The 14,371-nt window shown below is 43.8% G+C and overlaps 1 pseudogene; it reads right to left on the bottom strand.

Annotated features, from left to right (window-relative positions):
- Positions 1–252: 252 nt before the first annotated feature.
- Positions 253–371, bottom strand: LOC111758504 (U6atac minor spliceosomal RNA; annotated as a pseudogene).
- Between the last annotated feature and the right edge of the window lie 14,000 nt (positions 372–14,371).

Consider the following 14,371-nt stretch of genomic DNA (forward strand, 5'->3'; position numbering starts at 1 on the left):
CATAGACTAATAAAATTTAAAAAAGAAAGTGTCCCTCTACCAGAAAACTTGCATACACTGGAATATGTATATGTGAATATTATTAGTTTTAAGATGCATCTATATAAACACACACCCTATCATTAAGGAAATAATTTTTCTCTGTGATTTCTGGTTTCATAGGAACAGCAGCACAATCATGGTAGAAGCATTCTGTGTTCTGTGTATTACTGTGTGTTACACAGCATTTCAAATACCAGCCACCTTCTCCCTAACCGTTAGATGTCACAGCATAGGTGGCAATGGCTTAACCGTATCTGTGTTGTCAGGCCGAAGGGCCTCTTCCATCCTTGTCAGGGAGTGTGCTAACCTCCTCTCCTTTCATACAGCACACTCCCTAGCTATTAGAGATACTCGTGAACACCTGTTGCTAATATTTACATGCTGAGTCCCGAGAGTGTTGTGCTATGTCAGCACCTGTGTATGATCAGTTAACATTCTCATTCCAGAAACAGCTCACACAGCTTTAACCGTGTTCCCAGGAGTTTGCTCCTCAACATGGTCCACTCAGATTTCTACCATGTGCCGTGGCTTCCTGGTGACCAAATCTCCACGGGACAGTGAGCGATAATGCTCAACTTGCCTCCTGATCCGTGCATCACCCTCGATTAGACAATGGAAAACAGGCCCTTATTCACTCCCGGACTTCTTGTTATACATGAGACTTCTGGAAACTTGTTAGCTTGCTCTAAAACCTTAGCAAGGGACAGAGGAGGAAATGCCTTGGACCCAAGACAGTGAATGGCCCTCAGAGCTCACTCGGCTTCTCCTCTGGATGTTTCTCTATCACAGCTGCTTCTGCTCAGCTCCCTGCACCCCTTGGCCCTGTGAGGAGCTGCCCTCCTCTCCGGAACATCCACGCCACGCGCAGCTTCTGGTACCCCACGCAATTTACTGAGGCCTTCTCTGGGTCCCACTTGATCCACAGCCCTGAGCTTGGGTTCCCTGCTCCTCAGGACTCTCCTGGGGAGGGAGAACTTGGTGGGAGTAAACTGGGCACAGGTCAAACACAGCCATCAGGACATATTCCAGTGCAAGCAAGTTTTCTGGTAGAGGGACACTTTCTTTTTTAAATTTTATTAATATATGTTTGTAGCTCATGCAGCTTACAAGTGGGAGTGGTTACACGTACATATTATAAATTGGTTTTTTTTTTTGTTCCAGAGATCGAACGCACAACCTAGCGCTCGCCAGGCAGGTGCTTATGCTGCTGAGATAAATCCCCAGCCTGTGGCTTGGTTTTTCCAAATCCTTGTTCTCTTCCTTCCCCTTCCTCTCCTTTCTCATTCTTGCTAGGATCATTAACCTTACCTCATGTTATGGCGTACAGTGTTTAAATTAACTGTGGTTACTGGGTTCCTATTCATGGTTTATCTTTATGTTACCTATTTTTCTTTCTCCTTCTTATTCCTTGAGATTTTTCCCTTAGACCACTTCCCTATTGTAAGAGATTCATCTCCTTTTCCCTTCCATCCTATTGTGCTTGTTGTTTGTACTCTGCCTCACTCAAATGGGAAATTCCATGTGGTATTAGCCTGTGTGTCTTTTGTTTCACTCAACATTATATTTTCCAGGTGTATCTGTTTTCCTCCAAATGTCTCAAATCTGTCATTCTTTATAGCAGAGTAATATTTCATTATATATAGACACCACGTTTTCTTTTCTTCTTATTTTTATTTTTTGAGACAGAGTTCAGGCTGGCCTTGAACTCCCTTATGTGGCCCAGGCTGGCCTCAAACTCATAGCCGTCCTCCGGCCTCAGCCTCCAGAATGCTGGGATTACAGGCATGTGCCACCACACCTGTGACACCACATATTATTTATTCAGTGATCTGTTGATGGGTATACAGATTATTTCCAGGATTTAGCTATTACAAATTGGGCTCCCATCAGCATTGGTATGTCAGTATTGGTGTAGTTTAATGTCCTAAGATCTCTGGAAAAGATGCCCAGCAGGGTATCTTCCCTATGACCCAGCTGGGTCATATGGAATTTCTAATTTCAGTTCTTTAAGAAATCGCCATACTGATTTTCCTAACAGTTGTACTAGCTTACATTCCCAGGAGCCTCATTAGCATTTTTTATCCTTTGATTTCTTAATGACTGCTAGAGGGACATTTTCTTACTGGTCAGATCCTCAGATGTTGGCTCAATCATCAATATAAAGATACTGAAGTCAAATTCCCTGAAATCTTCTCAGAATATGGCTTGAGATCATTTGGAGATATAAAATGAAACCCACAAAGATCAAATTAAAAAGAAAACTAATACAACATGTACATAGAAACAATTTTGTGAGCTATAGTTCAAAAAAGCCACTGAAAAAGAGCACAGAAAGATCAAGGAGATGCTGGGGTGTGTAAAGGTGTACCTTGGGAAATTCTGAACCCTACTTAGAAATATGAGCAGTGCTCCCTTGCAGTCCATTCCTAATTTAATTAATCCATAACAACTTTCATCTAACTTTTTCTTCTGTATTTTTCTAATTGAATCAGTCTATTGTGCAAACAAGTAGGACACGATGCAGGAGTGCATGCGTAATGTTCCGCACAAAATAGTTTGCTCTGCTTTCTCGCTCTCTGTCCAACTCTGCTTTGAGGACTTGGAATTTTGAAGAGCTTTGCTGCTCTCTGAAATGCATAATAAACTGGGCATCAATTAATATAACTCATGATGTAATGGTGTGTTAAACAATGTTACACCTATGAATTAACTGTCATAAGGGCTGAATAAAGGTGGCAGGAATCCCGCATATCAAATATTTGGTTCATGCAGACAATGAAAATCTCGTGTATTCAGACTAAAGAAGGACAGTGCTGGCTTCTTGCCTCCCAATCTTGTCTGAGTTGTGCCCATTTCCCGGGTCATCTAGGATGTGCTGTATCACAGTGTCGTCTCGTTTCTTGTTTTCTTTAGTTTTTGAGCCAGGATTTCTCCACATGTGAGCAACACATTCTGCATCACTCACTGCAAGTGCCTGGAATCTAAATGCTCATTTCCATATGTTTGTAAATGAGGGTTAAACTAAAACCCCTGCTAGCAATTTCTTTTCACGTGCAGTCTACTTGCTATCGTGACACTCTCTGAGGCTTTTGGTCTTAGCAATGGTTAATACAGCTCGAGGGTGTGAGTGCTACAGAACGCATCGTCCTGAAGAGTGCATGATGGAAGCTAGAGAGAAAAAATTTAGGTATCAGAGGGGTTTCTCTAATGCTTAAAGTGACAGCTGTCTTTTGCAAAAATTAAAGAGGGAAACCAAATACTAAGAAAACATATTTCTGGTTACAGAAAGCTGGTTTCTATTACCTGTTCCTGATGGTACCATAGTTTGGGTGTGGAGTGTTCCCCAAATCTCACGTGTTAAATATTGTCATCTACCTTGTCGATATCAGGAGATGGTAAAAAATGTAAGTCAGACCTGGGAGGTGGTTTTAGGTCTTTCATGTCATGACCCTGAGTTACAGTGTGTGTTCCTGGTCTCCCCCTCCCATGTGTTCTTGCCCTGGCTGTACAGTGAGCGGTTCTGTTCTGTCCTGTAGTTTTCACCATCCTGGTCAGTATCACCATGGTCCCAAGGGTAATGCAACCAACTAAGCTCAGACTAAAACTTTCACCATTGTGGGGTAAGACAAATCTTTTCTCTTTTTAATTTGATTATCCCAGATATTTTATTACAGTGATAAAAGATGATTAGCACACATGATTGCTTCCATCCAGAAGTCAGACATTCCAGAAAATATATAGTGGGATAATACAAACAAATAATGTCTGCAAATGTCACTTGGAGGGGTGAGCACAGTGACTCACCTTGGGGGAGGCTGTCAGTGGGAATGTGACAGGGCTGAAGAAAGGGGTGTCCCTGGAGGCCCTCAGGAAGCAGGGGCACTGTGTTTGGAATGGTATGCACTGTTTGCGGCTCTAATATTCTTTCTATGGATGTCCAGCTAGATCGTGAGGCCTTGTGGGTTTTTTAAATATGCTTGTGAAGGGGCACTGTTCTGAATTAATGCCTTTTAAACAATATTATTTTGAAGTAATTTTAGAGTTACAGAATACATCAAGGTGGCACAAAGAATTTCATGTATATTTCATAGGTTAAGTAACCATAATAAGCTTCCAAAACTGTTAATTTGAGAGTGGTTCCAAATTAGTTACTGAACAATGGATGTGTCCAGCTTTCCATGAATGTCAGCAACACACAAGTCAGTAGATTAGAATCTTGTAACCGTTACTCACAGTTTCTCTGGGTCAGAAACCTCAATGTCAGTCACAGCTAAGGCTCAGCCCGGAAGGATTCCCATCCAAGATCATGAGATTGTGGTTAGGAGTTTGCTCAGGTCATGGTGGTTTCACTAGTGAATGATTCAAGAAATTTAGACAATTAATATCAGGCATTTACAAACACTTTTAAAAAATCCAATCATTAACAGCTAAATCTTGAAAGTAGCTAGTATGCCTATCAATGGATAAATGGTTAAAGACAACGTACTATATATGCATGATGGAATACTATTCAGCCATAAAGAACAATAAACTTGAACCATCCGTAGAAAAATGAATGTACCTTGAGTCCATAATGCTAGGTGAAATTAAATAAGACACAGAAGGTTAAATATTCATGGTGTGCCTTATATGAGAAACCCAAATTATAGTAATTTAAAGAACAATTTAAAACAAAGCTAATAGGAGTTGTGTATATATTTTTGGATCATCTTTTTTTTATTTTAAAGAGAATAAAACCAAACAAAATAAAATAGCTGCCCATACAATTGGACATAAAAAATCAAACAAAACAAAACAGAATAAAAACAAACAAGACAGAACAATTAAGATGATCTAGGACTTCAAAAAAAAAAAAGAATAGAAAATTAACAATGGCTTCCCTTTTTAGATGTTTCCTGCCCTTTCACTTTTACAACAGGTATTGTACATTTTGCATCCCTCTAACTCCTTCAGTTTTTTTATACTAGGGAGACGACACAATGTTCAACCATGTGAATCTGAACCATTTCACCCTCGAGCATGATCACAAGTTTCATCCATTTACCTACAACAGCCTCATGATTATCCTTCTTCATAGCTGAGTAGCTTTCCATCAGACAAAAATGCCGTATCTTTCTTATCAATTCAGCAGCAGGTGGGGTAGTCGTGGGTGTTATACTAAGATGCTGAAAAATTAAAATAACTGATTAAAAGATAATTAGCAAAAATAGTTAGTTAAAAGGATAATTATTAGCAGTATTGTCATTCTGTACTGAGCTTGTTATCGTATTAACCAAGCACCAACCACATAGTTATAGATTAACTGACCGCCTCGTTATGCTGTTCTGTATGTGTCGCCCCCTCCAAGTAACCTGTGTGCTGCCAACCTTTGTTCCCCCTTGTAAGAGACAAATGATTCTGTGTCAACCATTGTTCCCTTTATGAGAGACAAATGTTCGGAGAATTGGCAGACCAAGGGCTATGAATTGGCTAACCACCCACTGTGAAATGCCTCTGACCTCAAGCAAAGGAGAATAAAGGGCCCACCTTGTTTCTGTTTCTCATCACTATGTACTTAATGCTCAATGAGCTAATCATAAATGAACTATAAAAATCAGTCAAAATTCTAACTCAGTTGCACAGCTTTGCAAATTCCATCTGCACTGTGTCGCTGGGCCAGCTAAAATAAAAGCGCTTCTTCCTAAAACGATTTCGTTTTGCCCTGTCTTTTTCCATCTCAGGGGTTTTGCCCCATTTTTCATCTCGGGGGCCTTTTTGGGGAAGCACAATAGTGGGTGTGTGAGAAGGACCTGAGGATGAGAAGGGAGGGGAGCGGGTGGAAGAGGAAGTTAACAAGAGTCACAATGCCATCAGTGCACACGGGACCCTGGGATCACTCACGGCACCTCACATGAGGCCAGGCTACTAGGACACCAAACTAGGCAGAGACATCACAAGAAATGAAAATTATAGGCACACATGCCTTAAAAATACAGAGAAGAAAGCATTCAAGTGAATACTAGTAAACCAACGTCAAAATATGAAATGTATTGCACGTTGTGACCAAATGAATGTGACCTACGAATGCAGAGTTACATTAGAAAAATCTGATCTAATGCAGTTATTAATAGAAAACACAACCTATATGATCATCCAAAGAGAGGAAAGAAAATATTTGACAAATCCAAAGTCTACTCCTCATGACAAAAGAATGCAAATTAGGCACAGCGGGAATTTTATTAGCCTAAGGAGAACATCTACAAAATTGATCTTTAACACCTAATGTTCATCTTGAAAACCTCTATTTTTCTCGAGTTTGGAAATAAGACAAATATTTCTGCCTATGTTATTTCTACTCAGCGGTACCCTGGAGGCTTTTGTTAGAACTATTATGGAGAAAATAAATATAAATCACTTGATATTCTATATGGAATAAGCAAAACTATAACTATGTTCAAATGCCATCATTTTGTGTGTAGAAAAACCCTAAGCATTTCACAAAATTATTATTTACAGCTACAAAATGCACTCAGCAAAGTGTCAGGAAATATGGCCAATATAAACATTCAACTCTTTTTCTACAAACAAGGATCAACAACATGGTTGCAGTTCACAGAGCAGCTGAATTTCAGGAGCATCTGGCGGTGCGGTGGCAGGTGGCAGGTGACAGGGCTCCAGGTCCAGCGGGCCACGGGGGAGGTGCAGAGGGCGCCGGGGCAGAGGGGCTGGAGAGCAGCCTAGGTAACTCAGGGAAACTGTGCCTCAGAAATAACTAACCAAATAAAATAGCACGACAGAGGAAATCCTGAGCAAAATTTAATGAAATAAGCATAAGATTCATATATAAATATAGTGAGAAAAATAAAGAATGCCTAAATAAATTTGAACCTATACCAGTTCACTCCTCAGAAGGCTTAATGCTAAGCCTTTCCAAAGAATTCCGAGATTCTGAGTACTACCATGTGAATTTCAGTAATATACATGCTAAAACAAGAACACAGCTGGAGTGCTAGACTCATACTTCTTAATTTCAAAACTTGCTGCAAAGTGACAGCAATCAAGGCCTTGTGATATTAGCAATGTTTAGGCATATAGATTAGTGGATAAAATCGAATGTCCAAACGTTAATGATTACACTTAGAGTCCACTGATTTTACAGTCGATTTAAAATGGACCATAGTCCAAACTATAAGACTTAAAATCAGAAAATTTCCTGCAGAGTAAGTATAAACCAATCTTTATAGGGTTAGTTAAGATGGTCACTTCTGGTATGATTTCTAATATATGAAACCAAAAGTACAAGTCATAGAAGAAAAAATAGATATATGGAACATAATCAGAGTTAAATACTTTTTGTCTGATTTATTTCTCTTTAGATTGTAGTCTCAAGGTGCATCTGTCTTCCTACAAATGACTGACATTGATCCTTTGGGGCAGAGTGGTTCTCTATTATGAATAAAAGCCAATTTCTTTGTCCATTCATCTGTTGATTGACACATAGGCTGCGTCTAAAATTTAGAGATCACGACGTTAAATGGAAGAAATCAGACACACAGGCTTAAATACTAAATTATTTTGGAAGACAGACTTTTTACCAAAAAGACAAGGATCAGGAGTTGTGGAAAGGGGGCAGAGATGGGAAGGAAAGGGAACGCAAAAATAATTAAATTGCATTACACACATGCACTCTATAATAGATGTGATCACTATGCAGTGCAAACATATCCTAATAAACATTTAAACAACAATTAAACATTTTTAGGATTCAAAGTGTTCCATCAAAACTGAAAAGGAAACTGATGGATGGGGAAATATGTACAAATTATGATGCATACAATGGCCTACTATCCAGAAAGTATAAAGTATCTTACATATTTATAAATAAAAGGTAAATATCTTCACTAAAATAAGTAAATTATTTGAATAGATATTTCTTCAATTAAGCTATACACATATCCAATAAGCACTTAAAAATTTCAAAACTTTCAATATTCAGGAAAATTCAATTAACTCACAAAGAACCACAAGACACACTCAGCAAAACCAAAGGGGCACATTGCTAAAAGAGCAGGACAGAAAAATCAAAAAACTTTTCAATTCCATTATGCGACACCTCAGAAAAGACAACCTATAGAAATAGGAAAGAGATCAGCGGTTACCACAGGTTTGGCAAAAACAAAATTTGAGTAGTTGACGTGCAGAAAGGTTCTGTCTTTTTTAAAAATTTTAAATGAAATAAAAAATCAGAAACATCAAGAAGCAAGCAAAGAGGTTTTTTTAGAACAGAAAAGTTATTTGGTATGATACATGACACTATTTTTGACATCATACAGAACATTGTAACATGGAGAAAAAAATAAAACCCAAGGGCAGGTGAAGGAGAAAATAGCTATAGGATGGGGTGCAGGGGGCAGTGCAGGAGAAGCAGCATCAGTGTGCCACAAATGTGTCAAAGAAGGGGACACGGGAGCCAACGAGGTAAGGGAAGTAAGCACAGAGTCGGCGTCCAGAGGGGAAAGAGGCTGTAAATAACTGCGTTCAGCTGGTGAAGATGCTCCCTGTGGGTGTGGATACCAACTCTGAAACCATTATGCACACGTTTTTGAGCCGAATAAGATCGGTGGAGCAAAACTGTCCATGGATGGAGCAGGTGTTTATGTACAGGCGAATGGAAGCGTGTGCAGTGAGCTGGGGAACGGAATCAGATTGAGCGGTGGGCGCTGGAGCCTGGAGTAGGGGCCCGTGCACGCATGCAGGCGCCCTCAAGCGTGTGCGTGAGCGAATCAGTCTGCACAGATGAGTTTCTTGGCTCTGTGAGCAGGAGAGGCCTAGGATCAAGGGGGTGACAAGGCCACCTGCTGACCAGGAGTCTGTTTCCAACAGCCCTCTCCAGTGAAAGCAGCTGGAACCCAGAATTCCCTAATGCAATGGCTGGTGGGGATAGGCGTCTTGACTTAGGCCTGTAATTCCAGTTCCCTGGGAGCCACGGAAGGGACATCCTATGGCCTAGGCCAGTCTGGAAAACTCAGGGAGACCCCACTTTCCTCCTTTTCTTATTTTTTTTAATACCAGGAATCGAACTCGGGACCTTGCACTTGCCAGACACGCGCTGTGCCACGGAGCTAAATCCCCAGGCCAGGGAGACCCTGTTTTGAAAGATGAATAAATAAATAATGAACACGGGCTGGAGGTGTAGGTCGGGTGCACATCCCTAGCCTCCATCTCCAGCCACACACACACACACACACACACACACACACACACACACACACACGGCGGGCGGTGATGGCAGTGGCCCATAGTAGGGTACTAAGCTTGGTCAGGGAATGAACACAATCAACTTGGAGCTGAAAAAAAAATTAAACATTGAATGCACAGCTCGGAAAAGACGAACTCAATATGCAACTTTCACCTTATGTCACTTAACTGTTTCAATTAATGCAGAGAGAGAAAAGGCACCGTGTCATAGAGCCAGCCTGCAGCAAGCGACTGGCCGAGGGACAGTCCAACAGTCTCCGTACATTCCCCCCCCCCCCGCCCACGCAGGGCAAAGGCGCGAGCAGCCCCCCGCACCCCCCAGGACGCGCTGAGGGTCAGGACCACCTTGCTTACCAAGACGCGAACACTGACCCTCGAGAAAGGCGAGCGGCCCTAGAGGGGTACCGTGCACAGGAGGGGCCTGCAGCTCGGTTGCCGGAGCGCCTGCCTGGGAACGCAAGGTCGTGGGTTCGATCCCCGGTAACAGCAACAAAAACAGTCCGAATGCAGGCTGCGACCTGAGCCTCCCGCAGACCCCATGACGCTGACGTTAGAGCACCGCGGAAAATGGGAAAGGGCGCCCCCCGCCCCGCGCCCTCTGCGGCCCCCTCTGCGCCCCCCTCTGCGGCCCCCTCTGCGCCCCGCGCCCCCTCTGCGCCCCCTCTGCGCCCCCCTCTGCGGCCCCCTCTGCGCCCCCCTCTGCGCCTCGCGACCCCTCTGCGCCCCGCGCCCCCTCTGCGCCCCCTCACCGCCCGCCGTCCCGACCGGCTCTCCCGCAGCTCCGACCCGCTCCACACCGCGCTCCTGCAGCCGCTCTCGGCAGCGGTAGGTGGGCACCAGGTGGCGCTGTGCGCTGCCTACTCTGAATCCAGGAACCGCAGAGCCCAAGCCTGGAAAAGCACTGGGAGGACAGGAACCCGCAGTGCAGGGGTGGGAGTCTGCAATGGGCAGAGGGAGGTGCAGCACCCTTGAGGCTCGAGATTCTTGGGGTGAAGGACTGCGAGGGGATGAGACAGGAAAGAGGAGCCAAGGCTGGGCTCAGTGGGCACCCCTACCTTTCTGATGGAGGGGGGCTGATCAACCACTCATCAGCACGTTTATTGGTACACTGAGGACAGTGATGTCAGTTTCAGCCCCGCTGCCTAGCAACCCATTGCTTGGATCCTCCAGGGGCTGGTGTTCTGGGCTGAAGCAGCTTCTTCATGTCACTTGTCCCGGAGCTCTTCGTTCTTGGGAATGAGATGCCCTGTCCACGCTGCAGCCCTGCTTGTGTAGTCAGTTTCCAGCTTTAAGGGCTCCCAGCAAGAGATGATCAGACAAAGAGCGTCCAAGATCCCTGAGCCCATAGTCCACAGGTCTGGGGATGCTCTCTGGCCGCCTCCATCCTTGCCCTTCTCTAGAGTCAGGCACAGCTACTCCTGGAGAGGCTCAGGGGTCCTCCCGGGACAGGTCCCGGCTCACTGAATCTGTCTTGCCAACCGGCACACATCATGGACTGGGATGACTTCAAGAAAGTCACTAGGAAGTCACTGGGGTGACTTCAAGGCCCACGCATTGGCAGTCGCCAGCACAGGCTGCAGTCCTCTCCGAGCTGCCCCGGCCCTCTCTCTCCTGCTCAGTACCCTGGTGTTCAAACCTCCTGCCTTGTCTTCTCCCTTCCAAGAGCTCCCAGCGGTCCGAAGCACTGCCTTCTTCTCCCCGGGTGGCCCAAGTCACAGACACACTTACTGGCCTCTCTTTCCCTCTCTGGTGTGCTAGTCTCGCCACCCCTCCTGTGTCAGGTCTCCTCCTCCAGAAGGCTGCCCTCATCCCAACCGGGTCTGACACTGTCCTTCGAGTTCCCGGTGCAGCTGTTGCTCCTGCAGCTTAGATTAAGCCAAGCTTTCTTAATTCCCACGGAACTGAAATACCGCAAAATTCGAAAACCGTACCTGTGGTTGACCTGTGAGCTGCCAGCTGTGCAGTCAACAAAGAGCATCACAGAAGATTCTCCTTCTGTTGAGTCCCGCACACGCAGTAAAGGATCCCTGGAGCCCCTCACACCCTATCAACTTTGCAGTGAACTCCGACTTGAAAATGAACATGCTTCTTTCACCCCTTTCTATTCTCAAGACAGAAAGTAAACCCTGACTTCCATCTCAGCCTGTCTGGTCTCCCCGCCCCCAAGCCACTGTGCAGACTTCTGGTGGACCTCTGGGGGCCCATGGTGCTTCTCCACTCTCCTGCATCTTGTCCCTCCTTCTAAATGCATTTTCACAGACCACAAAGTAAAATTTCCTCAGTTTCTAATGTTCAGCTTTATTAATATGTTTACCTAGAAAATATTTTCAGTTCAGTATTTAACACATTTTGCTAATATTATTTTGTGTATTTCCCCCCAAACTTACAATAACAGCTAGAGTGATAGCAATCACATTGTTTTCCTTGTTTGCACGTGAATAAAAATGCCCTGAAATTTTGGTCATTTTCTGGTAGATAAATCACCTACATCCAAAATTTTGGAATGGGTGTCCACAGAAGAGCTAAAAATCATATGAACTGCGTTAGACAACTTTTTCTTACCGTGACAAAACTCAGAAGGAAATCGGCTTAGGGACAGCATGTTTATTTTGGCTCATAGTTTAGAGGTTTCAGTCAACGTCACTTGAATATGTTATTTCGAGGTCTGCAGTGAGACGGTACTTCATGGGAGGTGGCAGAGGTGGGGGGTGGGGACAAAGAAGAGAAAGGAGCAGAAAAGAGAGGAGGGGGAGGGGAGAGAGGGGAGGAAAGGGGAGGGGAGGGGAGGGGAGGGGAGGGGAGGAGAAGGGAGGAGAGGAGAGAGGGGAGGGGAGGGGAGGGGAGGAGAAGGGAGGAGAGGAGAGAAGGGAGGAGAGGAGAGGGGAGGGGAGGGGAGGGGAGGGGAAGGGAGGGGAGGAGAAGGGAGGAGAGGAGAGAAGGGAAGAGAGGAGAGGGGAGGGGAGGGGAGGGGAGGGGAAGGGAGGGGAGGAGAGGAGAGGAGGGGAGGGGAGGGGAGGGAAGTGTGGTCCCGGTGTGTCCTTCATGGGTCATCCTGTCACCAACTTGGCACCACTTCAGCTTTTAAGGGAGATTTTAGATAAAAACCATAGACTGTGGTGAACCTAAGGGAAACGTGGAATAATCTCTCAAGGTTCACTTGTTTTAGCTACTTGCTTTTAGTTGACATGAAAATTCAGCAACTTTGAACGTCACGCAACTGAGCCATAGATCATGAGCCTCCCACTGACTTTGCTGCCCGAGCACCTCTGACTAGGGTCAGGATGTGTCCGTCTGGAGAGGTTACTGGTGAAGGACTCAAGTGTCACTTCAGTTGAAGTCACCTACTCTTCACTGGGGCCTCAAAAACTGTCTGACGAGTCATTTCTTTGACATCAAAAACTCTCCTCGGATTCATTTGTGAACACTGTCCTGTGCAGAACTATGAAGACTGGTTACATATAGACAAACTTCTAGTTAGTCACCCCCAATCATCCTCACCTGTGTCTTAAATCACTCAGCTTCCTAATCTCATAAATACCCCTAAGACTTATTCTCAGGAAAGTCAGATTTGAGATTTAGTCTCTTATTTAGACATTTGGCCACCTCGTGAGTGAACTCTTTTGTAAAAGTTTTCATTTCATTGGTATACTAGACAGGAGGCAAACTGGTCCTGTTTGGTAACAAGGACATTGCCTCATGATGCAGAGGGTAATATCAAGAGGTCCAGGATTCTGGATCAAAACATGAATTAGAAAAATAACAAGGTCCAGATATTTATGAAATAGTTTAAGTTACTTTGAGCATTGCTTTTATTTTCATGTGAACAGAACCCCTGTACTTATAAATGTAAAAAGATTTAAATAAGTATAAAGTAACACCACTATGTGTATGACTATATATTTTCTCTTAGATTCCTCTTACAGATTCGTTGACACAGTGTGCAGCTGCCCTCTGAAGACCCAGACATTGCTCCTAGGGTGATTCCTACTTTCTTTTTTAGTGCCACAAGCCCTGGTGCAATATGTGTCTTTCTGTGTAAATTTTACTCATACTTCTATACATTTATCTTATGATTTCATCTAGAATCAAATAGCCAGCGTTCTAATAAGGACTAAGCAATTTTAGGAGACATGATGATGAGCTGTGAAGTGGTGGAGTAAATACCAATGATGGGATACTCTTTACCATATGGAAAACTTCCTAAAAAATATAATACAAGAGTCAGTGGTATTCCCAACAACGCGTATCGAAGTGAAGGACAGAGAGGAGCATGTGAGAAGCACGGAATGATGATGCAAGCCCTACTTTCCTCCAGTTTACCACTTCTGCTGACCTGTGGTGAGGCGTAGGTCTGTGTGGAGATGACCATGCTGAGAGTCTGGGAGGACAAGTCGGCCCAATTTCCTAATCCATCATTCTGGAAGGCCAAGAAGTGCTCAGGGCTAGAAGGATCCACAAAGGATCCTGTGGTGCTCTGATTGGGGGCAATAATCACTTGAAAGGATGAGAGATACTTCACATATGTTGTTGTGAGTAAGAGCTCTTTTTATCATCCACCTGGTAAAGTTCAGGATTCCCAAGGCACTTAAGGCAGAACACACACGAGTCTTCCTCAGAACTGGGGAATAATGGGTTCTGGATTACATGCGGCATCTAGGACCCATTAGTACACCACATATGATATAAAATACTGAAACTGCTCCATATAATACCCCATAACAAAGCTAAGGGTGTGGTAGAATTTAAAATCAGACAGCGTCAACAAATGCAAATACCTGGCATCCATTAGTTCCAAGCATGTGAAAATTATAAAAATGTGAACCATAATGAGGAGATAATTTAATCACTTGTGACTGACTCAGAAACAAAACAGACGTTTGAATTAACATTAAAACAGTACAAGAAAGAAAAAAACCTGTTGATATAGAGCAACAGGTATAAGGAATACACCAAGCACACTAATAAAAACGACATGATGACAATAATATTATTATTATTATGACATCGCAAACAGGATGACATGAAGCCAAATTGTTAAAGCTTTGAAAAACTTCAATCCAGTGTTCTTCACAAGGCAAATGTATTTTCAAAA

This window comes from Cavia porcellus, unplaced genomic scaffold, assembly GCF_034190915.1.
Source record: "Cavia porcellus strain 051 isolate PalLab524CR breed Dunkin Hartley unplaced genomic scaffold, mCavPor4.1 scaffold_6, whole genome shotgun sequence".
Taxonomy (NCBI): domain Eukaryota; kingdom Metazoa; phylum Chordata; class Mammalia; order Rodentia; family Caviidae; genus Cavia; species Cavia porcellus.